Source organism: Cydia pomonella, chromosome 15 (assembly GCF_033807575.1).
Source record: "Cydia pomonella isolate Wapato2018A chromosome 15, ilCydPomo1, whole genome shotgun sequence".
Taxonomy (NCBI): Eukaryota; Metazoa; Arthropoda; class Insecta; order Lepidoptera; family Tortricidae; genus Cydia; species Cydia pomonella.
Window position 1 is genome coordinate 17,071,359 of NC_084717.1, and position 23,012 is coordinate 17,094,370.

A 23,012-nucleotide genomic window follows, 5' to 3' on the forward strand; every position below is an offset into this window, starting at 1 on the left:
GTAAATAAATATACATCGACTGACATCGTGTGTTGTCATGAAACATTCATCGATCGACTGACACTCTGCGGTTAAACAGAGAAACAGTGATGTTTGCTCTAACAAGAACAGTTTCGAGTTTGCCCTGAGAAGGGCAGTTTATCCATATCCGGAGCCTGCAGCATCCTCGTCGTGTCTTCTAACCAGCAAGCGCACAGCGGCAGAGCGAGGCACGGCGGACCGACGACACAAAGCGAGATGACATTTAAGTACAATGCCCGTTTAGGTAAAAAACTTAAGTAAGTCACCAGTTGTATGTAGTTGTGGCGTGTTCGAATAGACAATACATGTTTAAAAGACACACACAAACAAAACAAATATCTATTCGAACACGTCACAACTACATACAACAGGTGACTTACTTAAGTTTTTTACCTATACCTCTCTTTTGGACGTAGTTTAAGGACGTACCCGGGTCCAAACACGGATCCGGGTCCCTAAACACGGAACTGGACCCAAAAGCTCTCTATTATATATTATTACGACTGTATAAAATACTATATGTAGTATTAATATGACTCAAGATAGTTTTAATTCATTCCCTACTATTGGTAAACGCCAAACGCCAGTTACGGAAAGAGAGACCTAAGCCCTCCTACGTGTAAACGTTCAACGCAGCTGGCCAACTTTATTGTCACGCGTGCAATAGAGTATTTAAGAGCAAGTTCGGCCTGGCCAGCCACATTAGGGCTCATGCTAGACAACGTCCATAATGTGTTTATTTGGGGTCGCCATCATCGAAAACGATGAGGAGGACTATATATATATATATATATATACTATTGGTATGGTAGAAAGTGAATCATAGTAGAAGTTACCGAAATGCTTCTTATGATTATGGTTCAATTTATAAGGGCCAGAGAAAATGTTTCCGTCTATCAGGGTGTTGACAAGTTCCGCTACCTCGGATGTACAGTCACCGATACAAACACCCGGGAGGAGGAGATTGCAATGCGTATTCAAAACGCACTACGATGTAGTGCAGCCCTCCATAAAGTGTTGGTGTCCAGGCTTCTCAGTAAGAGTACAAAACTAAGAATCTATAAAACCGTCATTCGCCCTATTCTCATGTACGGCTGTGAGGCCTGGACACTAACTCAAAAAGAGGAAAGTCAGCTCCTGATAGCGGAAAGAAAAGTGCTCAGGAAGATCCTGGGACCTGTCCGAAGTGACGACGGCTCCTGGTGGATCCGGAAAAATGCCGAGATCGAAGAGTTGGTGGCTGAGCCCAATATCATAGGCGTAACTAAATCCCACAGACTTCGCTGGCTCGGTCACCTACTCAGAATGGGGGAGGATCGCGTAGTCAAGGAAGCGTACTTGGGGCGACCAACCGGCCGTCGACCGATCGGGCGGCCCAGGTACCGCTGGTGTGATGTCGTGGAGGCGGACCTGCGTCGGCTGAATGCCAATTCATGGCAGGAAACCGCGCTGGATCGGGACAGGTGGCGTTCTCTCGTTTCGGAGGCCAAGATTCTTTTTGGATCGCTGAGCCAAAGCAGTTAGTTAGTTAGTTAGAGAAAATGTTACATAGATCTTGCTTGGATTCATTCCTTAGTTAAATAGTTTTCCGGAGTGTTCTCCGATTATCCTCACTAATAGAAACTTCGTATCTCGCATCGAACACGGAAAATCAAGCGAAAAGAATAAATGAGAGATCAAATTAAGCCAAATAGAGCGGAAAATATAACATATTACCGAATTAATAAAAGGTCATATTACTAATATTACTTACTGATTTGGATGAAATAGATTTCTTTACTATTTTGTAAATTGTCACTAAACCCCGTTATCGAAGTTGCAATGTAATGAAAATCATGGTTGACAAAAGTATATGTATATGTAGAGAACCCTAACTTCGTCCAAGTAAAATATAATATAATTTTTTTACAATAAAAAGGTCTGCTTAAAAATAGCTTAAAAGCCTTAAAACCATTATTTAAGGTTTTACGGCTTTTTAAGCAAACCTTTTTATTGCAAAAATATTATTTTATATTTTACTTGGACTAACTTCGCCAAAACATATTTTTAATTTAGATCATTATATGTACTCGTACTGAGAGATATCTGTACCAGAATATAAAATGTTATTAATATTATAAATTAAAATGTTATATATTAACGGCACCAATCATGGGACATTTAAGAGAAAATTTGGAGTATTTTTGATATTTCACCGACATCTGTAAAACTTCTACCGATTTATGCTTTAAAAGTTGAATGTCCAATTCGTCCTTTATGTTTTCTATGTATTTAATGAAAGCTACTGCAATTGGTTTCAATATTATTAACCAATTGAAACTATGGTTTTTTGCTCCAGTCATGGGATGTATGGCGCAATTAATTTTCAAACTAACAAATATCAATGAAAAATTAAACTTAAGCAGCTCTTTGGATCTTGTTTATGGTAAAATTTTGCCAGCGATTAAAAACTGATGGTAAATATTTATTTTACAGGATTCGTCTATACCATCCCATTGCTGGTGCCTGTACCATTATAGGGGTGTTTACTATACTTAATTATTATGAATTGTTTATTATTGTTACTTTTTACTTTTCTTACTTAAAGTCCCCAATCTGCATTGGGCTAGCGTGGGGACTATAGCCCAAGACCCCTCGCGCATGAGGCCTGTGCCCAGCAGTGGGACGTATATAGGCTGAATTATTATTATTATTATTTACTTTTCTTCTGTATTTTTAAAATATGATTTTGTATGTTTGACAATTGACATTTTTTTTTTCATGTCTTGGCGTTTGACCTACGCTGTGAGCCGGTTTCACAATCCAAAACTCCCGTGGGAACAAAATAGGCGTTTGTCCTTCAGCACACCTGCATGAAATAAGATCTTTTTCAAGCAAGTGTGATGAAAACTATATTGCCTTTAATTAGATCATTAAAATAATTATGTATGTCTCTCTATAAATGTTGTTTTGAGGTTGTGCAATAAAGAGGATTTGTATTGTATTGTTATTAAACTAAGCCTAATATGTGGTTGTTTTCTCATAGGTTGAAAACCTGTGAAATCGTTGCCAAATCCAGTTCATAACTCAATTAGCTTCAAAATAACTTGGCAAGGGAGGCTGGGGAGCAATCATACTTTTATGAGCCACCAACTAATGGAAATTTGGCAGTGGGACGAGTAAATAATACTGTTGATCATTGCAAGGATTTTTCACGAAAAACCAAAGCGCCGAATTATGCTGTCTGTTTTATAATAGAATAGTTCATTACGATATAAGTGCGAAAAATAGGAACTCATGTTGATTATATATATATAATCAACACGAGACAGGTTTACCTATAAGACAGGTTTACCTAGTTTAGGGCTCAGGACACTATTCCTAGGCTTTCCAACAATAGAATGCTTCTAAAAATGTAATACTTTTCTACTGTGTAATAAGCTGCAATTTTGATACCTAAATAAATCATTTTTCATTTTCATTTAAAACACTGCTTTTGGTCTTGTGTTAATTTATCGCCACTCGTTGCGAATTCGCAAGTAACCTAGACGAAAATATATACTGTAAAACGTTTTACAGTGCATATTTTCGTCATAGTTACGTAACCGGTGCGGTACGCAAGCGGTGGTAGCCGAGTGGATATGACGTCCGACTTTCAATCCGGAGGTCGTGGGTTCAAATCCTGGCACGTACCAATGAGTTTTTCGGAACTTATGTACGAAATGTCATTTGATATTTACCACTAGCTTTTCGGTGAAGGAAAACATCGTGAGGAAACCTGCATACATCTGCGAAGAAATTCAAAGGTGTATGTGAAGACCCCAATCCGCATTGGGCTAGTAGCGTGGGGACTATAGCCCGAGTCCTCTTGTACATGAGAGGAGGCCTGTGCCCAGCAGTGGGACGTAAGTATATAGGCTGAATTATTATTATTATTAGTTACGTAACGTGCTAATTATCGAACAAGTGAAGTAAAGTAGCACCAGTATCTAATGTAAAAAAAAGGTCACTTCTCATGTTCGTAATGTTGGTTTTTAAATCGCGTGTAAGAGGCATAAAGTAAAATTATCTATTACGGCCCTTATTTACTTAGCAATAAAGTCCAAACGTGCCACACAAACTGCCACTGCAGCAGCAGGCGGCCGGCGTGCTTCCCTACCCACGTGGCCTTAAGCAAGCCCGATTGCTGATTTCTTTAGTCTTGAAAAATAACCTGAAATACTGTAAAATAACCTGAAATAATATTTGATATTTCTGTTTATATTCCTCACAATCGAAGCGAAAAGCAGAATACATAACTTGGGCATAAATGCTCATTTTGTCCTCGACCTATATCGGCCCTCTCTTACGCTCGGAGCGATAATTTGCCTCCCTAGTATTGGGCTACTTTATGTCCTTGTTGTATAATCTACTATTAGAGCCTTCGAGGAATAAAAAAGCGGTGTTGCCTTGCACCAAATAAGGTATTTATGTCTTAGGTTTAATCTCTCTCTCACACTCTGTGTCACTATTGGCATCTTTGCTAAGCACCCAGATTATATAATTTCCAAACAAATTTAATAGATGTCTGTGTTGAGTTGAGAGGATGAAAAATATACATCAAAAGGTTGGCAAAACTTGGCATTCCTTTGCGTGCACAACCACAGATACGATAATTACATGAATTTTGACAACCCTAAATAGCCGAAAGGGGTAGTTCCATAAATTAGAAAGGAACACCATGATTCGGCCCTGAATCGCTGTCAAACTTCGGTTTTGTAGGAAGTTTCCTTTCTGTATGGTAGTACTATTATTTATTTTGTGGTTTAGTTTCGTTTGATATATTGCCATCCATACGCTCGGCGTAACACCACCTGTGCCTAGCAAGAGAATTTATTGTAAAAGCCTAGTACAAAGCGTTTATAGTGATTTGTGCCGTCACGTGTCTTTGATGGGATAAAAAATGACAAAAAGAACCAGTGGAATAGGCTATTTGATTACTACTCAAATCAAAACCCCTAGTGTAAATTTATTCGATAGCGTGACGTGACGGACGTTTGCGTTAAGTCTCATTTTGTATGAGATTTAGAAACAGCGAGCCAAGCGGGACGTTTTGGAAACTCAAAATCCCATACAATATGAGACTTAACCTTTGATTAAAGTAACTTTAATCAAAGGACTTAACGCAAACGCGAACGTCACGTCACGCTATCGAATAAATTTACACAAGGGGTACAGTTTCTTTTTTCGAACTGTCAAAACGATTTACCATTATGGAATTTATATGAAACACTAGCAAATGACGTCACGGTCAAGTTGCCAACTCTTTATAGTTCTATACGAATAAATAGAAATAGTGTCTAAAAAACATTAAAAATAAAAACATACACACCAAATTAATAATTTCCTCCTTTTGAAATCTTGAAGTCGGTTAATAAGTGCAGTCTACGTCTCTATTAATGTTGTGGTGCTTTATTTCGTGCATGGTGTGAAATAATTTATTTTAAATACAGTCAAATACCCTATTAGTATGAAAAATTATCATCACTGACACATTCACGGCCAGCTCGAGCTGCGCACTAGTTCGTAGCCAATAACACGATAAACCCCATATGTAGCGAAAAGCACCTCCTAACACAGTGAGCTATGGTTTAATAGTACATTGTGCAACGAAGGGGGTAAGTAAGTGAAATACGAGGGGGGTAAGTGAAACCCGAGTTTGCAATATTCTTACCCCCGGAGTTGCACAATGTTTTTCATCACACTCGCGAAGAAAAAACTAAATTTTAAGCGAAATTATTCTTAAATACGGTGTCATATCAAACATTCGTCCGCCATTTTGTAATTTCTTGACAGGTTAGGCATCGAAAGCACAGACCTATTCGGCATTCAGCCACGATTGAAAATCATGTAAAAATATTTTAAACGGCTGTTATAAAAATTAATCAAATTAAATAATTTTAAACATATTCAAAAATATTAAAATAAATAATAAATAATAATTCAGCCTATATACGTCCCACTGCTGGGCACAGGCCTCCTCTCATGTGCAAGAGGGCTCGGGCTATAGTCCCCACGCTAGCCCAATGCGGATTGGGGACTTCACATACACCTTTGAAGCGGTGGTGGCCGAGTGGATATGACGTCCGACTTTCAATCCGGAGGTCGTGGGTTCAAATCCTGGCTCGTACCAATGAGTTTTTCGGAACTTATGTACGAAATGTCATTTGATATTTACCACTAGCTTTTCGGTGAAGGAAAACATCGTGAGGAAACCTGCATACATCAAAAATATTAAAATTTAAAAAGCAAAACTCATTTATGCTGCTTGGTTTGTATGAATAAGTGACATAATTTAAAAAAAAGCCATAACTCCCACGGGAACAATATAGGGATTTGTCCTTCAGTACACCTGCATGAAATAAGATCTTTTTGGAGCAAGTGTGATGAAAACATATAAAACAGTTGTAAACAGTATTTTTATAATATTTACTTTCATCCTGAGATAGTTGTATAGGTTGTACCCCCATGTTATTAAGGCATAGTTTGGATTAATTTCATTCAAATAAGCACTACTGCTACGGAACCCTAAAAAGAGCAAAACTTTTACATAAACGCAATCAGAAACTTGTCATCTAGTTTGTCTAACTAATTGCAACTTTTTGTAAAACCAAATAAAGTTCAAAATTAAAGAAATAAGCTTGCTTTAAATATAAATTTTCGAAATAATACAAAGTTAGGAATTTTCAATATCGTGTCGTGCTAAATGCGACCTTTTTCTGATATCAAATAAGGTTGAAAATTGAAACATAGTTATAAGTAATTTAAGAGTTTGCTTGAGTTACAATTGTAGGAGGAAAAGAACGAGAACCCCTTGGAAAGAGAACATTTTGCGTAATCGTGATTTTGTGTTATCTGTACGTTATTATGCTAAACGTTTTTGCTGGCTTTGACATTCCCAGGAGAAAGAACAAAATTTGCAAATCAGTTTTTCTGGATATCAAACCAAGTTTGTAAACATTGTTTACAGTACATATGGTGTTACTTTTCCGCAATAGTCCGTAAATTAGCACATTATGTAACTATATCATTATGTAAGGGTCATATGTACTGTAAACGGTGTACGATACGTGTCCGAATAGGTAATTCGCAATATATATATCTTATTTTTCGCACTTTTATCGTAAATAATTATTGCATGAATTTGTCAAATGATGGTTTTATAAAATGTTATTTGTAGGTGGGAGTTTTCACAAAATTAGTGCACCCAATTAGCGTCTATAGTTAAGGAAAGTTAATCGCTGTCTTTTGTCGCGAAAATTAATTGTGAAATCTTTATGTGAATCAGCTGTTTGCCTTTTTTCATTTTAATATCGTTTATAGTTTATGAAAATAACACCAAAACCAAGTTTTTAACCAAATTTAATGCTTAATTATGGTACAGTCAAGGTGATATATAGCTATATGTTACACGTACAAAGTGTCAAAAATATGTAGGTATACACTACGTTAAAGAATAGGCAATAAGGTCGTGTATACATATTTTTGACACTTTGTCCATGTCGATATTTAATACCTTGACTGTACACTATTTTGTGAAAACTCCCAAAAAAATTATATTATATACTATGAAAAAGTACATCCGGATTATGTAATTAGATAATCCCAATGTGGATTGCTGTGTATAGAATATTCTTTAGAAAATAGGAATACTTTTATGAATAACTGAATGTTAGGTACGTTTGAAGAACTTCTTCAAAACAAGAAGAAACAACTTATTTATTTGGTATTTTGCATATAATTATATAACTCTATAACAATAATATAATTGTATTTAATTTTTTTGTGTCAAGTTAATGACAATTTTATAATAAAACTTACTTGATCTGACTACCTACTTACCTACTTATTTCATTAGTAGGTAGTATATTTCCGTATCGGAACACACCCCTAGTATTCAGCGTTCCAAATTCAAATTTAATTTAACCGTTACGCTGATGCCTGTCTAGGCAAGGGTTAGATGTGTCCATTATGTTTGGGAACTAGGGAGAAAAATTATATCAAAGTTATAATTGAATATAAGGGAAAAGACTAAAGTTATCGACGCACTGTCACATTGCAAGAAACTAAAATGGAAGTGGGCTGGCCACGTGGCACGAATGAACAACGAAAATTGGACAAAAAGAGTCACTACATGGGCGGGACCTCCCGGTAAAAGAAAGTCAGGCGCCCACTCGAAAGATGGACCGAAGAATTAAAAAAGTTTGCCAGCGATGATTGGGCAACAATAGCCCAAGACAGGGGAATGTGGAGTAAAATGGAGGAGGCCTTTACTCGTCAAGAGGTCCTTCATAATAAAAATGACAAAATTAATTGTATAAAATTATTACTGATTCGAAAATGAATGTAAATTAATTTGATAATATTTAATTTAATTATGAAATAAAAAAATAATAATTAATTATTTCAATTTATATTAAGGAATTAAATGGCTTAAATAAAATAAAAATATAATTGACTTCTATTGGATTATTACTTATTACACCCGTTTCCGAACATATACTCGTATTCGCCATTCCAAATTCAAATTTAATTTAACCGTTGAGAGTGTCACCCAGATGAGGGTTCCAGAAGCGGAATAGGTTTCAGGGATATTTTTAAATGTGACCGTTATGTTTGGGGATTGGGGAGAAAAAATCTTGCGGAATCTAGGAGCGACATTTGACTTTTTACAATCTGATAATGATTTTGATAGTATACCTATTCTTAGTGCCGTTTGCTTACATTGCAATAAATGTATGCCATTAGGGAACAAATCAATTTTTTTTTTTTTGTGGACTTCGGTCACCTTTGGTGTGTGGTATCTATATCAGTTTATAAATATTAGCAAGATGAACCGCGAGTAATATCAAATTAAAACGCATTATCAAGTTAATATACCTTATGATTTAAGTTCAAATGGTGTTCCAAATACCTAATTAGGTAAGGCTGCCTTTCTAATGAGGCGGGGAGGAGAGATGACGAGATGAGACTCATAATGAGATGAGATGAAAGAGAGGTATGGGCATTGTGAATGTCATCTCGCTTTGTGTGGTAGGGCACAGCACAGCGGATGTCATTCCAGATCTAGAGCAGAGCCCAACTGGGGAAGTACCTCCACCTTACAGAAAACAGCAGCCAAATAACACTAGACCCTACTCATAGTGTTGTGTTCCTGCCGGTGAGTAAGGTTGCCAGAGCTCAACGAGGGGAGGTGGGTTTAGGGTCGGCAACGCGCATGTAACTCCTCTAGAGTCGTACATAGGCTACGGAGACTGCTTACCATCAGGCGGGCCGTATGCTTGTTTGCCACCGACGTAGTATATAAAAAAAAAATGACGCGAGGAGACGCTGGCTTACAAACAATATTTATTTCTTTCTGTATTTAAGTATTTGTATATTATATATATCATTGTCCAAGTACCCACAACACAAGCCTTATTGAGCTTACTTAAGGCTTTCGGTATTTCATTCCTTAAATAAATAAATAAATACATAATCTTTATTTAGTACCATAAAAGTAACAACTGCTTACATTTGGACAACGCTAATTTAGGTATACATATATTATATATGCACTAAAGGCTAAAGGTAGGTACACATCATTTAATTGGTTTAAACATAGGAGTAGGTAAGCGTCTTCTGTTCCCCGTACTAGTTATATAACTGTATCACGGTGGAACAGCATAGCATTCCTTGTGTTTTCAGTTTTTTTTGCTCGGTTTGTTCAAATTAAAACATTTTTTATTTAATTGAAATTATATGGCAAAGGAGTTATTAATACTACTAATCAACAATAAGCAGTTATTAATTATTCCTATAGATTAAAGTGAAGACATGAAGAGAAGGGTGCTCCCGCTCGCTACATTCTTCTTCATACGGAACAAGTCTTCAAGAACTTCAACGGTCCATATAACTGACAATTATTTGACACGTATCACTAAAAATTATTCCTTCTCCATAAATTACCACAATTTTTCGCTATTATAAAAAAAAAAAAAACATTGTGAATAGTCAATTAAAGTAATATTTATTAAGATATTTATCTTCTGTTTAAAACCAAAATAGAAACAAATAAAATAAGAAATACAATCATTAAAAAATACTTAGGGACTAACAAATAAACTATCAATAAACTTAACTATAAATAAAACTAAACCTAAACCTCTAAAAACTAGTCAAACAACCCACCTCGCGTCGCTCCCAACGCAAAGGAGCCCATCACGCTTGCTGCGTTTCCGCGTTGAACCGCGATGGACAACCTTTGCGCTAGGAACGACCCGGAGCGGGGGTCGAGACCCCTCTCCTGCATGCGCCGCCCCAGTTCCCCAAGAAAAGATTTCGCCTTCGCGCACCAGCACCCTGACGTCTTCACGGCAAGGGGAACAAACAAGTAGCTGGCAAGCCCCGATATTGGCTAAAATAAAATCCTATCTTTTCCAGTTATATTACTGTTATCTTCTTCATCATCTTGTTTCATGTCATGTGGCGGTTTTAATAAAGAGAAGTATAGAAGGCCGTGACACTTTTTTTAAATATCTACTCGTACTTTATCTTTGTTTTCGTGTCTATTCAAACTTTATATCTAATTTTTGTGTATGGATAATTCTTTATAAGCTCTCTTTGACAGAAATATCAGTAGACGAATAACAGAAAGAGAAATAATGAACCAAATTAAACAACTAAAACCCGAAAAGAGCCCCGGAGATGATAACATCACAAACGAAGCCCTAAAAATTGGGGTATTGTTAATCTAGTTCGTTGTACGGAACCCTAAAAAGCAAATACCGATGCACAACCATTACTCTGTTTGTACCTTCATTGTTTCCTCCACTGAATAATACATATACATTTTCCCTTCATCTTGTCATTCAGCGTGATTCCAGTAATGTATGGAAATGGCGGTTTCAGATAAAGCTTGTGATTCGTCGCTTTGTCGAGATTTGATTTGCTTTTGCGTGCATTGATTTTGGCTTATGGATTAGTACTTAATGGGCTCGATATTTTAGGATTTTGTACCCGGAGGATGCCGAATGGAATCTTGAATATTAAGTACTGGCCTCCGCTATCTGGCTGTCTGTGAACTATACTAGTATATATTGCTAGTACTATTATTTATTCAGTGATATTGCTAAAAACGAACCGTAAAACCACCTAACTGTAATTAAAAAGCTTCATATTATACTCCAAAACTAAGTTTAAGGCCTGAGTGGACGCTCGAAGCGGAGCGTTCAGCGGGGCGTGCAGCGTGGCGTTGGGCTCACAAGAGATTTTAGCAACGTGCAATATCACCGCTCCTATACGATTGCATTTGTACGCCGCACGTTCAACTCGAGTATCCACTCAGGCTTTACACTAGCTTCCAGCGAAGTCAGCTAACGTGGCTAACACCTTGAACCTTAAGTGTAAAGCCTGAGTGGACGCTCGAAGCGGAGCGTTCGGCGGGGCGTGCAGCGTGGCGTCGGGCTCACAAGTGATTTGAGCAGCGTACACTATCGCCGCTCTTATACGTTTGTATTTGCTTAACATGCACGCTGCACGCCCAACTCGTGCGTCCACTCAGGCCTTACACTAACTGGTATATCTTCGTTCTATTGCGAATATTATTTGAATGTTACAGTTCTGAGGCAAAATATTTTTTATAAATGGACGGAAAAACTCAGGAAAAGCCACAAAGAAAATTGATATTGGTAATTACGCGTTGAATTTGTAAACCATAGTTGTAGTACAGGACTATAGTCTCCTTAAAATAAGTACAGACCTTACATGAGACGTAATAACATTCATTACCAAAAAAAACTGAACTGAGAAAGGATTCCAATTATAGTCCTCAGTAGAGACATATATTTCTGTTACCGACATAAAAGTTCGTTGTGAGTTACGTTTGGCCTAAATTCAAAAAGTACAGTAAAAGCTTATTACAGAAATTTCGAGTGGATTTCATTGTCTGGCATCAACAGATATTTTGAAGTGTAATTATACTAATTACGTTATTTCGAAGTGAAATACGCCATTTTTGATCGTCAAAACTAATTGACGTAGACAGTAGCAATTTGAGAAAAGAGTTAAGGTTACATTCGAATTGGGACTGTCGGCCCGATTCGAAGAATGATTAAGACACGTTTAAGATCTTGGAAAGATCGATAACTAAACGACATGCCAAAATTGACGTTTATTTCGATTCCGCTGTGATCCCAATAATATCTAGCTACGATATTTCTAACGTCAAAGTGACATTGGTTGCCCGATCGAGCTGTTTCTGTCAATTATACGACATACAAACGATATCTAAATGAGAACTTATCTAAACCAGAACTTATCGTTGTCGTATATATCTTCGAATCGGGCCGTGTATGTAAGGGCCGATTTTTTAATTTTGATCGCTTGATTTCGTGTTCTTCCTTTAGTAATATCTCCACTACTAGTAATTTAAATTCTACGAATAGAATTGAAAAATTGTGGTCAATACCACTAGATTCCTAATTTCTATCGTTTGTATTTTAAAATAGCATATCGCCAGTTTCCACAGATTTTCGAGTGACGAAATCGATCTCTTGAAACTCAAAAATCACCATTGTTTTACTTTTGTCGCGTTGCTGGTGTCGTGTTCCAGTAGCGAAAAATTGGCGTTGAAACTGAAATTTCCCTTCATAAGTTGTGCTCATATTGTTATCACGAATAAAAAAAATCATCCGTTACTCATTAACAGTGACATATGTAGCTCTTTTGCCCGCTGCTGCAAAAGCTGCAAACAGAAATTTCGTTGCAGTGATACGAATGTAACCTTTAAGGTATTAAGTGATTATTCTAATTAGGAAGGGTTTTCCTATAAATATTGAAAATGTTAAAATGACCGCCAAATTTGAGAACAATATAATTATGTACTTATTTCGTTTTAGTAGTTTCTTTAGGATTTTTTTTTTAATACAGTAACTCAAAAAGTGCTACTTTACGTAGCTGTTTAGCGTGCGGAAAGTTGGATTTCGCGAACTAGTACTTACTTATCACTTTTCCAATTTTTTTAAATTACACTTGTTCCAATTCATGACTACTTATTGATGAGTGTTTATGTTAGTTTCCTTTAAAAGTTGTAATGTACATGAAAACCTACTGTTAATGTAAGAATAATACAATATACATTGTTTATTACTTACCTCTTCATCCTATAACATGTTTATTTTTTAATATTGAATATTGAAAAACCGTTCTTAATAAGATGTCGGAACGGAACGGAATAGCTGCCGAAACGCCTGTCAAAGAAGAGGCGTTTTTTCTTACTGCAAGCATGTTTTAAGTTTCCAAAGGCAACATTCGATATTGTTTTAATACAATTTAAATATACAATACGCAAATAATCGAAAATAACGATACTTAGGTAATAATAGTACAATGTTTTATATTTACAATTGTTTCTGTCTTAAAGAATATGCATTTAAAAAGATACTTGTTGTTTTTATTATTTTTTCGCAACTGTATTAAAAAACGTCGTTCGATACACGTGCGGAGATGTCATTCTTCACTCGTCCAGAGTCTTGCCACTTGCCTACGGCTCGGGGCAAGATATCGGTAATCGTGAAGTAATGACATACTTTCCGCACTAGCATCGAAATGAACTATTAATCATATTAAGCATTACACACTTCATAATAATTATGATATTATCTATAACAAATCGAGATCAAATTCAAGACATGTTATATTCCGTTCCTCCCTATTTACCGAATTCTGAAGACAATATGTAAACCCGTACCCGGATCGGACACAATCCTTGTTGGTGAAATCTCCAACATTTATCCCCGACATGACAAATGAGGCAGTTTATTACGGGAATTACTTCCGTTAAAGTCGTTTACCGAATTAATGCCATCAGCAAGCACGTGAATTTGACAAAGTTTTAATTGCATTGAGGCGTATTCAGATTGGAGAAATACAATGATGATTTGATACCAGCTGAGAGAGATTTTTTTTTCTCCATACCTTTACCTTTTTGTCACTTTCATATTCAGGATCGCGAGCCATTTTCAGCCTTCTTTCATCCTCTTATTCCTCGCATTATCCCGGCATTATTACCACGGCTCATGATAGCCTGGCCTCCGCTTGACAACTAATCCCAATAATTGGCGTAGGCACTAGTTTTTACGAAAACGACTGCCATTTGACCTTCCGACCCAGAGGGTAAACTAGACCCCGTAAGGAAGGGGATTATTCCGGTTTCCTCACGATGTTTTCCTTCATCGAAAAGCGAATGGTAAATATCAAATGGTATTTCGTACATAAGTTCCAAAAAACTCATTGGTGCGAGCCGGGGTTTGAACCCGCGACGTTCAGATTCAAAGTCACACTCTTTTACCGCTAGGCCACCAGCGCTCTAATATTGCAAATTATAAAGAGTTAAATGGTACTGGGCTAGTCATGTCTGCCACATGCATCCAGACAGGTGGGCTAGTGTAGCTACCAAGTGGTTGCCAGATGGGCGCGGACGCGGTAGGCCCAGACGGAGATGGCCGGACGACCTGTCCCGGTGGGAAGGTGTCTACCTCCCTCAACAACTGGATGCCAGAAGATGGTCGTAGACGCGGTAGGCCCAGAAGGCAATGGCCGGAAGACCTGTCCCGGTGGGAAGATGTCTACCTTCCTCAACAACTGGATGCCAGAAGATGGGCGTGGACGCGGTAGGCCCAGACGAAGATGGCCGGACGTCCTGTCTCGGTAGGAAAATGTCTACCTTCCTTAACAACTGGCTGGAAGAGGCACTAGATCGGGAGTCGTCGAGATTAAGGGGAAAGGCCTTTGCCCAGCAGTGGGATACCAGAATAGGCTAGTTAAAAAAAAAAATATTCGAGGTGTTACATAATTACATTCTGTACTCCTCACATTTACTTCTTTAACATCAAGACTTGAATCTGGAGCCTTGAAATCCTCGCAACGCTCAGGCTTCCATTTGTTTAATGACAAACGCAAATTACTTGCACAAGAGCCGTTTACCAAATTAATGTTGCAATCAGCAAGCATGTGAAGTTACAAAGTTTTAATTATATGCCCGAAGGCGTATACAGATCTTTAAAATATTATACTAATTTGATATTAGTCTCATTCACTTACATTTTATTTAAATCGGTGCAAAATTACCAAAAATAAGACTCTAGTAGGTACCTTTAGTTTACTTTTGGGTAGCTTAAACTTAATGTTGTCGGGGCTGCCCCGTTTCTGCAGCGCATCAGGAATGTTTGCACAAGCTCGCACAGATGACTACTATGCCATAATATATTACGAAAGAGGATTGCCTCGTTGCTCTGCAGAGTGCGGGCCAGCTTCAACTCCAACCGCATCCTGGCTACTGTAGCGGGCCGATAAGAGTCACCTGTTGTGCGACATTTTGAGTGTATCATGACCGCTACCAGGTGATTGTTTTTTTTTTGCCGTACTGTTCGCTTTTTGTTTTGGTTTTTCTAACACTTAGTTTTAAATCTTAAATGATACTAACCATTGTTGTATATTGAAATACTAAATTTAATCGAATTAAACTCGTTCGCATCGTTCCTGTAGACATCGCAAAGTTAAGGGAATCAAAAACTTGTTTTGATACTGCAGCCTTAGAAACGAGATCAGATACATTTTTTCAATACATTAAACTAAAATAAGAAAAACATGATATTTTTTATGTACTCGAGTCTTTAACTATTAATTGTATTGTCCACATAAGTGACAATTTACTAAAATATGTTTTACGAAATGTCAAAACAGATAAGATTATGTGATCTACGAAATCCGCTTAATATGACATTGAAACTGGAAGATTATGCAAAGTGAAAATACTTGTCATAAAAATTACATTTTCAGCACGTGGGTGAAAACCAATTACTACCGTAGATAGGAAACCGAGACCGGCGTAAATAAGAATTAACAGTACAGAGTTAAATAATATAAAATGTTGATAATAGCAGTTTATGTGACTGTTACATAAAGAAAGGCTCTAACTTTTGACTCGTTTGATAAATAAATAAATATTATAGGACATTAGTACACAAAGTGACTAAATCCCACAGTAAGCTCAATAAGACTTGTGTTGTGGGTACACAGACAACGATATATATACTTATATAAGGTATAAACATCGGTATACGGTCTGGCCTCAGTAGGTAGTGACCCTGCCTATGAAGCCGATGGTCCTGGGTTCAAATCCTGGTAAGGGAATTTATTTGTGTGATGATAACGGATATTTGTTGAGTCATGGGTGTTTTCTATGTATTAAAGTATTTATATACTTATTGTATATATCTTTGATGGCAACTGTACCTAGACAAACAGTGCATACCTATAATAGTCTGCGACATGGTTGAATTATTCCCGTAAAGACATTTCCATTTCGCACCAAAATGAGAATTGAGAATCAAGTGGAACACTCACCATATTGCATGTACTCTTCCCGAATTCAACGAGACGTATAAAGAAAGTAAATAAACCTCTCAAATGTGGGTATAATTCTGCTTGAATAACATCCATTTTTACGCAGACGGCTGTTTTTAAGACGTACGTTTGATGCGAGGATCTGTTGGTTTGAGGGATGTTATCAATTTAGACTGAGGTAAAATAAACATTTACGACGTAATTTAAAAAGCTTTTAACTTATCCAGATGCCAATACTTCAGCCTCTTTGCACGGTACCGAAATCACATTATTTGAAAAATAAAAACTTATAAAATAGGGTTAAAAAAGTCACTCTTATTCTTATTACGGAAGAACAAAATTGGAAAATAATGAAATTAAAAAAAATATACTTTTGGTTGAAAAAGTAACACATTTATCAGATGTGTGGAAGATAGTGTGCTTAAATAGGTATGAATTTTTATAATGCCTTTACGCCTGTATATGATGTATTATAATATCCCACCGGGTTGAAGATCAAAAGGAATACTTGTACCAATATTTTAACTTTATTCATTTGCTACAAACATAATAACAACCAATTTACAATAAATATTCCAAGACGTCTTCACTATAACTTGTCCTTACTCGAACTGGCCGCTTATCAGCGCTTACCCGCCTTTTTATGACTATTCAAAATGGCGGGAATCCGTGACAAGTAAGAGTCAATTGATACTCTTTTATAAGCTTGTCATAAATAAAAGTAAGAATAGTTAAAATATAAGCTATTTATAAATAATGATCCTTACAGTTTAGTCCTTTTTTATTTAATTCTTTTTTTTTAAAGGTAAATATCCTGCTCGATACTAAATCAATTCACGACGGATTATTCAATAAAAATACTGTGTACATTTTAACTCGTATAAATACTAGTAGCTATATATACTCTAATTGAAAACGAGTTTAATTTTTAATAAAGTTCAAAAGCCTGTAACATTATACGGCAAGGGATTATGTCTAATTATATCAATGCAAACTGCTGGCAGTCAAAGCTTCGAGAGTTTTCTCTAAGTTAATTTACAGGGACGATTTTTTTTTTTTTTACTTTTGTGGGCTCGGTTTAGTAAGAAATTGAGCAAATTATACAGTAATACGTTTGCGATAGTCTTTTTTTAAATACCAGGAGCTGCCTAGATATAAATAATGTTAGCTATTTTTTCCTTTGATGTTTGTTTCATACGTTCATCAGTTTTTACCACAGTCCGAGTACACGCTAACGCTTAAAGACAGATGAAGTGTGCGAAATGGAAGCCATCACGTATATGAACATCCGATGAGTGTGAAAGAGGCAGACTACATATGAGAAAACATGGCCATTTTTGAGTTAGAAGTCGGTCGCAGGCGGCCAAGAGCATATTGCCGTATTTTTTAATATAAAAATATAAATGAATCAGGAAGAAAACTATTAATAAAGTAAAGTAGTGAAGATGATGTCGTGTAATGTGCCGGATTGTAGTGTCACAGGGCCAAACAACCCAGATAAATACTCATTTCACAGATAATTATGATATTACGAGCGAAGTTTTCTTAACGATATTTTGTCAAAATAACAGCATAAAAAGTGTAAAAACCGGTTTATACAGTTAATTATAAGTTTTTTTCAATTGTGTGCTAATATTCCATCATATTAGTCAATAATTTAGAATATTTTGTGTAAACATCTAAACTGTTACTTTACACTGTCGCTTTATCAAGCCCTATGATAAAATTTTCATGACTGTATCGATAACTCGTCGGTATATTAATAGGTATGTAATTATTTCTTCATAAGACATCATTAAAATTTTAACCTTTATATCCGTCTTAAAATAATAACGATGGTTATAATAGCTTTTTAGAGTCCGTGAGTGTACCTATACCTACCTAAAAATAATTTAATTTCATGGTTTGTTCTATTTTGTTTGATTAATGTGATGGTTCGGTTTCAGTGAATGAAAATAACACAAATAACCAACCAAGAAAGCTGTTGATTTTATACTGTAGGTACAAAGGTTAAAAAAGGTATAAAAATATTAATGACAAAATACAAAAAAACATTCCTTTATCATACGCGTGCGCGTTCTTTCGCCCAAACCAATGCTCGTGGATATCCTTTTTTACTTTTGTCCTTGTGTCATTATGTCTGAAAGGACTTTTAGTCCCTCGCCGGTTACGTAAGGTCCTTGCTATTATACCTACTTGCTTTACTTAAGAGGGAAGAATAGCTTTGCCATCCTAACGAAATAACGGTACTTTTTCTATGAAATTCCATTTTAGGAGAAAACGGTTTCCACTGACTAACAAATATGGACTGGACAAATATGGAATTTAATATAATATGTTTCGTCGATATATGTGGCATATCGGCGGAACCTCAGATCATAGAAAGTACTAGATGGCTGACGGAGGCGTGGCGCGTGTCGCCGCGACATGGCCACATCGTGGCCATACCGGCCCGCCGTAAGACAGTAGCAAATTAGCTGTCATTGAACAATGTGTGCGTCAATTTTATTGAAATGCCGAATTATAGCGTTATTTTGTGTCGAAATAGGAGTGCATCTAAAAACTATAAGGATCATGGAGTTACATATCACATTTTTTTTCACGTATTAGTCAATAAAACCACACATTTTAACAAATAAATCCAGTGACATATGATTTTTCTGAGTCAGACCATGTTGTCATACAAACGCGTGGCAATTTATCTATGCATCCTACATTGACGCTTTGGCATGGAAAACTATTTGTAGTGTCCATAGCAACGGCGCAATGCATTAAACCGCTAACGATATTCACAGGGGCATTATTGTTTCTTGGTACGACCGCCAACCGCTCCCTTCATTGACGCCGCGAAGTAGAGTGGTGCTCGTGCATATAATTGATCTTTGAGCGTTATCGATAAAAATGTTTGGATATAGTGTATATGAAAGTAATTATTTTTCAAGTAAAATTTTAAAATTATTTTATATGCACCTAATGTTTAATTTAATAATTTGGATTAAAAATCGAATAGGTAAGCCAAAAAATAAACTGATTTAATTAAGTACAATTTATTTATAACATTATAGTTTATACCTATAAGTATATTTTATTCAGGTTCTTAGCAACGATTCGAATAACTGCACTAGGTATAATCAAATATGTTCATGATTGCAATTTTTTTCAGTTTCCCGAAAAATTCCAGTATTAAAAAAAAATGGATAGATGCTACAGGTAGAGGGCCCTAACTGGTTTACGAGCGAGAAAAGTGTTATTTGTTTGGATCATTTTCAAGAAAAATGTTTCCAGTTACACTTCACCTCATTTATATAACGATAGAATCGATCCAAAAGTTCTATCATAAAGATTTTTACTGATAATTATGATTACTCTTTTCTTATTATTCGTACATATGATTTAAAAGCTTATTTAATGGTGCATTATACTTACAATATAATTTACTATAACTTGCTTTCGCAGTTCTTCATAACTCTATGTAACATGCTGGAATTGCTTTCAATTGGTGACGAAATATGCTATAATAAACTGAAACTATTTTTTTAATGAAGCGCTCACGTCTAACGACAATCCCAAAGTAAACAATTTAAACAAACATTACATCAAATAATGACTAAAATTTAAACCAATTTGATTAGTTAAGCAAAAACAAGCTTTCGCATCATGGTACATGTTTTAAGCTATTGCATAGCTTCTATCGCGGGCCTTGAGCGCGGGGACCGAATCCAGAAATTCCGTAACGAAAAAACCTCACGCTCCCCACTTCGTCTAACGTCGTTTCAGTTCGGCAGTCTTCGACACGGCGTTGTGTGCGTGCGATTAGACGTATTGTACTACTCAGAGACTTGTCATACGCTTCGCTTGACAGACAGATGAAGTGTGCGAAAGGGAAGCCATCACGTATATGAACAAGCCACGAGTGTGAAAGAGGCAGACTACATATGAGAAAACGTAACCATTTTTTGAATTCGAAGGCGGCCGAGGCGGCCAAAATCATATTGCCGTATTTTTTAACGTTAAAAATATACGAGAATCAAAATCAAAAATAAATATTAAGTAAGTCATTTAGTGAAGATGGTGTCATGTTGTGTGCCGGATTGTTGTGTTTCAGGGCCAAAAAACCCAGGGAAATACTCATTTCACAGGTAATTATGATAATCGTAGCGAAATTTTCGTAACGATATTATATCAAATTAACAGCATAAAAAGTGTAAAAAGCCAATTTATACAGTTCATTATAAGTTTTTCTTCAATTGTGTGTTAATATTTCATGATATTAGTCAATAATTTAGAATATTTTGTGTAAAAACCTAAACTGTTACTTTACGCTAGGGCTTGACAAAATGTTCATATGACTGTATCGATAACTTGTCGGTATATTAGTAGGTATGGAATTAGTTGTTCACAAGACATCATTAAGATATTAACCTTTATAACCGACGTAAAATAATAACGATTGTTATAATACCTTTTTTGAAGATGCACATGTTCAGCGATAAATTTAAACTTCACTTTCCAACACATTACTTACATTTTAACCACTTTTCCACGGCTTTGCCGCTAACACAAGGAAACACAAGACAGCGTATACACACCCAACCCAACTTGTCAGGCGGAAAAGGCGCGAATTTCAAATTTTCTTTGGTAAGTCAACTATTTGCGCCTACTGTTAACACTTAGCATGTGTTTGTGTTAACGACATTGCACATGTTACACCACTCACACCCGCATACGACAGAAACCTGCTTTATCAACGCGAGTCACCTGCTTTACCGACAGCGCCGGGTTCCATAATGCTTGATCGGACTACGTTAGTAATTTAGTCAAGTAAAAACGAAAAAACGTAAAAAGAGCGTACCTGGGTCGCCTAGCAGGACGTCCTATCGGACGCCCTAGGTATCGCTGGAGCGACATGGTGGAGGCGGATCTGCGCGAGCTTCGAGTCGACAATTGGCGAGAGGTCGCACAGGACCGAGAAAAGTGGCGCTGTCTTGTGTCGGAGGCCAAGTCTCATTTTGGGTCGCTGAGCCAACGGAGTAAGTAGTAAGTAAGTAAACGTCCCAGAACACCAAACCAGGTGAGAAAAATAAAAAATCGCAATGAGTGGCGATACGATTTTAAGTCGACACGAGTTTCGAATTAACTATTCGCAAATGTATTACAATACATATGGCCCTTAAAATGTTCGATATAGTTACGTAATGTGCTAATTATCGCACTAGTGCGGTAAAGTAGCTCCATATGTACTGTAAAATAAGTAACAATATATATTTGACCATTGTGACACGTGTGTACCTATATATTTGACCATTTTGATGCTGACTGAAACGACTGTAACTGTAGCCTCGGTTATCACTATCAGTATTGTTATTTACTATGCGTCCGCTGTAAAAGAAAATTAAAGGTACTAAAGGCGCTAATAAGGTCTAATAGTAGTAATAATACTCATACCTATTACATTTTTTATAAAAACAAACACATTTGAAAAAGTAGTCGATAAAGCAGTTAAACATCGATAGATTATTAATATGTTGTAACATGACATCACTATTTTTGTTCGCACATAGACAATTTACGCACACACTTGCATTTCATTTTTGGTCACACTTTTGAAGTTTGACAGTCGTTCTATACTATCCTATTTCTATGGTACTACTCTACGAAACTCGCACGAATCGAGACGAGCTGCTCCGAAATCGGACAAATACATAAGCAGCTGTTTATAGTAATCTGTATGTATCATTGATGTACGTAATAGGGGTAGATGAGGTACCAGGCGGTCGATCGTGAGCCACAAAATATAGGTTCCGGGACCTATATTGAATTAGTCGTATGGGTGACGCTGAAGTGTCAACATTGTCATCAAATTCGATAAAATATTGCCAAAGAATGCCGTGTTGCGCCTTTTTCCAGTGCTTCAATAGCTCCAAGCACAAAAACAAAGCTCACGGTATCACTTTTCATTCGTAAGTACTATTATAACATTTGAAAACATATTTTTTCTAAATAAAATTAAAAATTTCCTTGTTATTGAGTGAGCGCGACAGCTAAATAATGCATTACCCATGTGAGAAACACGTTTATCCGAGTGTCAAGTAGGCATGCCCGCTTCATGCAGTGCATGCATGCCCGAGTCAGCAATTTTTTTTATAAATAATGCAACTTTTTAAATCATGTGCTCCTATTCCTTGAAACTATAGAATGTAACCGGTTTTTATTTTAATATAAGGTCACTGTGGGCAAGACCGTCTACAAGGCAAGTCCGTCAACACATTATAACTTTTGAATTAGAAAGCGTTTGCCGCTTTGGCGTCGAGTTTATAAGTCAGTTTTTCGTGCTAGTTCCCTCACTCTAAAACAGATGGCGCTGTGACAACGAACTTCAGAGCAATCCGCGTAAACAAGTCATTACATGTATGGAACTCGAAGTGATAGTGCGACAGTCTCTGCAAATAAAATTGTTAAAAATAGTTTGTGCCAAGATTTTGCACCAGAAATTGACTACGTAAGTAATATAAGACCCGGCAATCTTTATTATGTGTTTAAATTATCAGATATTGGCTTAGTTTTGTAATTATACGTTCCATCATTCA

At 36.5% G+C, this 23,012-nt stretch overlaps 2 long non-coding RNA genes across 2 annotated transcripts in view; one reads left to right on the forward strand and one right to left on the reverse strand.

Annotated features, from left to right (window-relative positions):
- Window positions 1–23,012, reverse strand: part of LOC133526022 (uncharacterized) — a 577,119-nt gene that overhangs the window by 416,206 nt on the left and 137,901 nt on the right. The gene's annotated exons all lie outside the window — the stretch shown is intronic.
- LOC133526024 (uncharacterized) overlaps window positions 20,089–23,012 on the forward strand; it is a 196,831-nt gene continuing 193,907 nt past the window's right edge. Inside the window, exon 1 of the long non-coding RNA XR_009800666.1 lies at window positions 20,089–20,805. This is a non-coding gene — a long non-coding RNA (uncharacterized LOC133526024). The remainder of the gene's footprint in view (window positions 20,806–23,012) is intronic.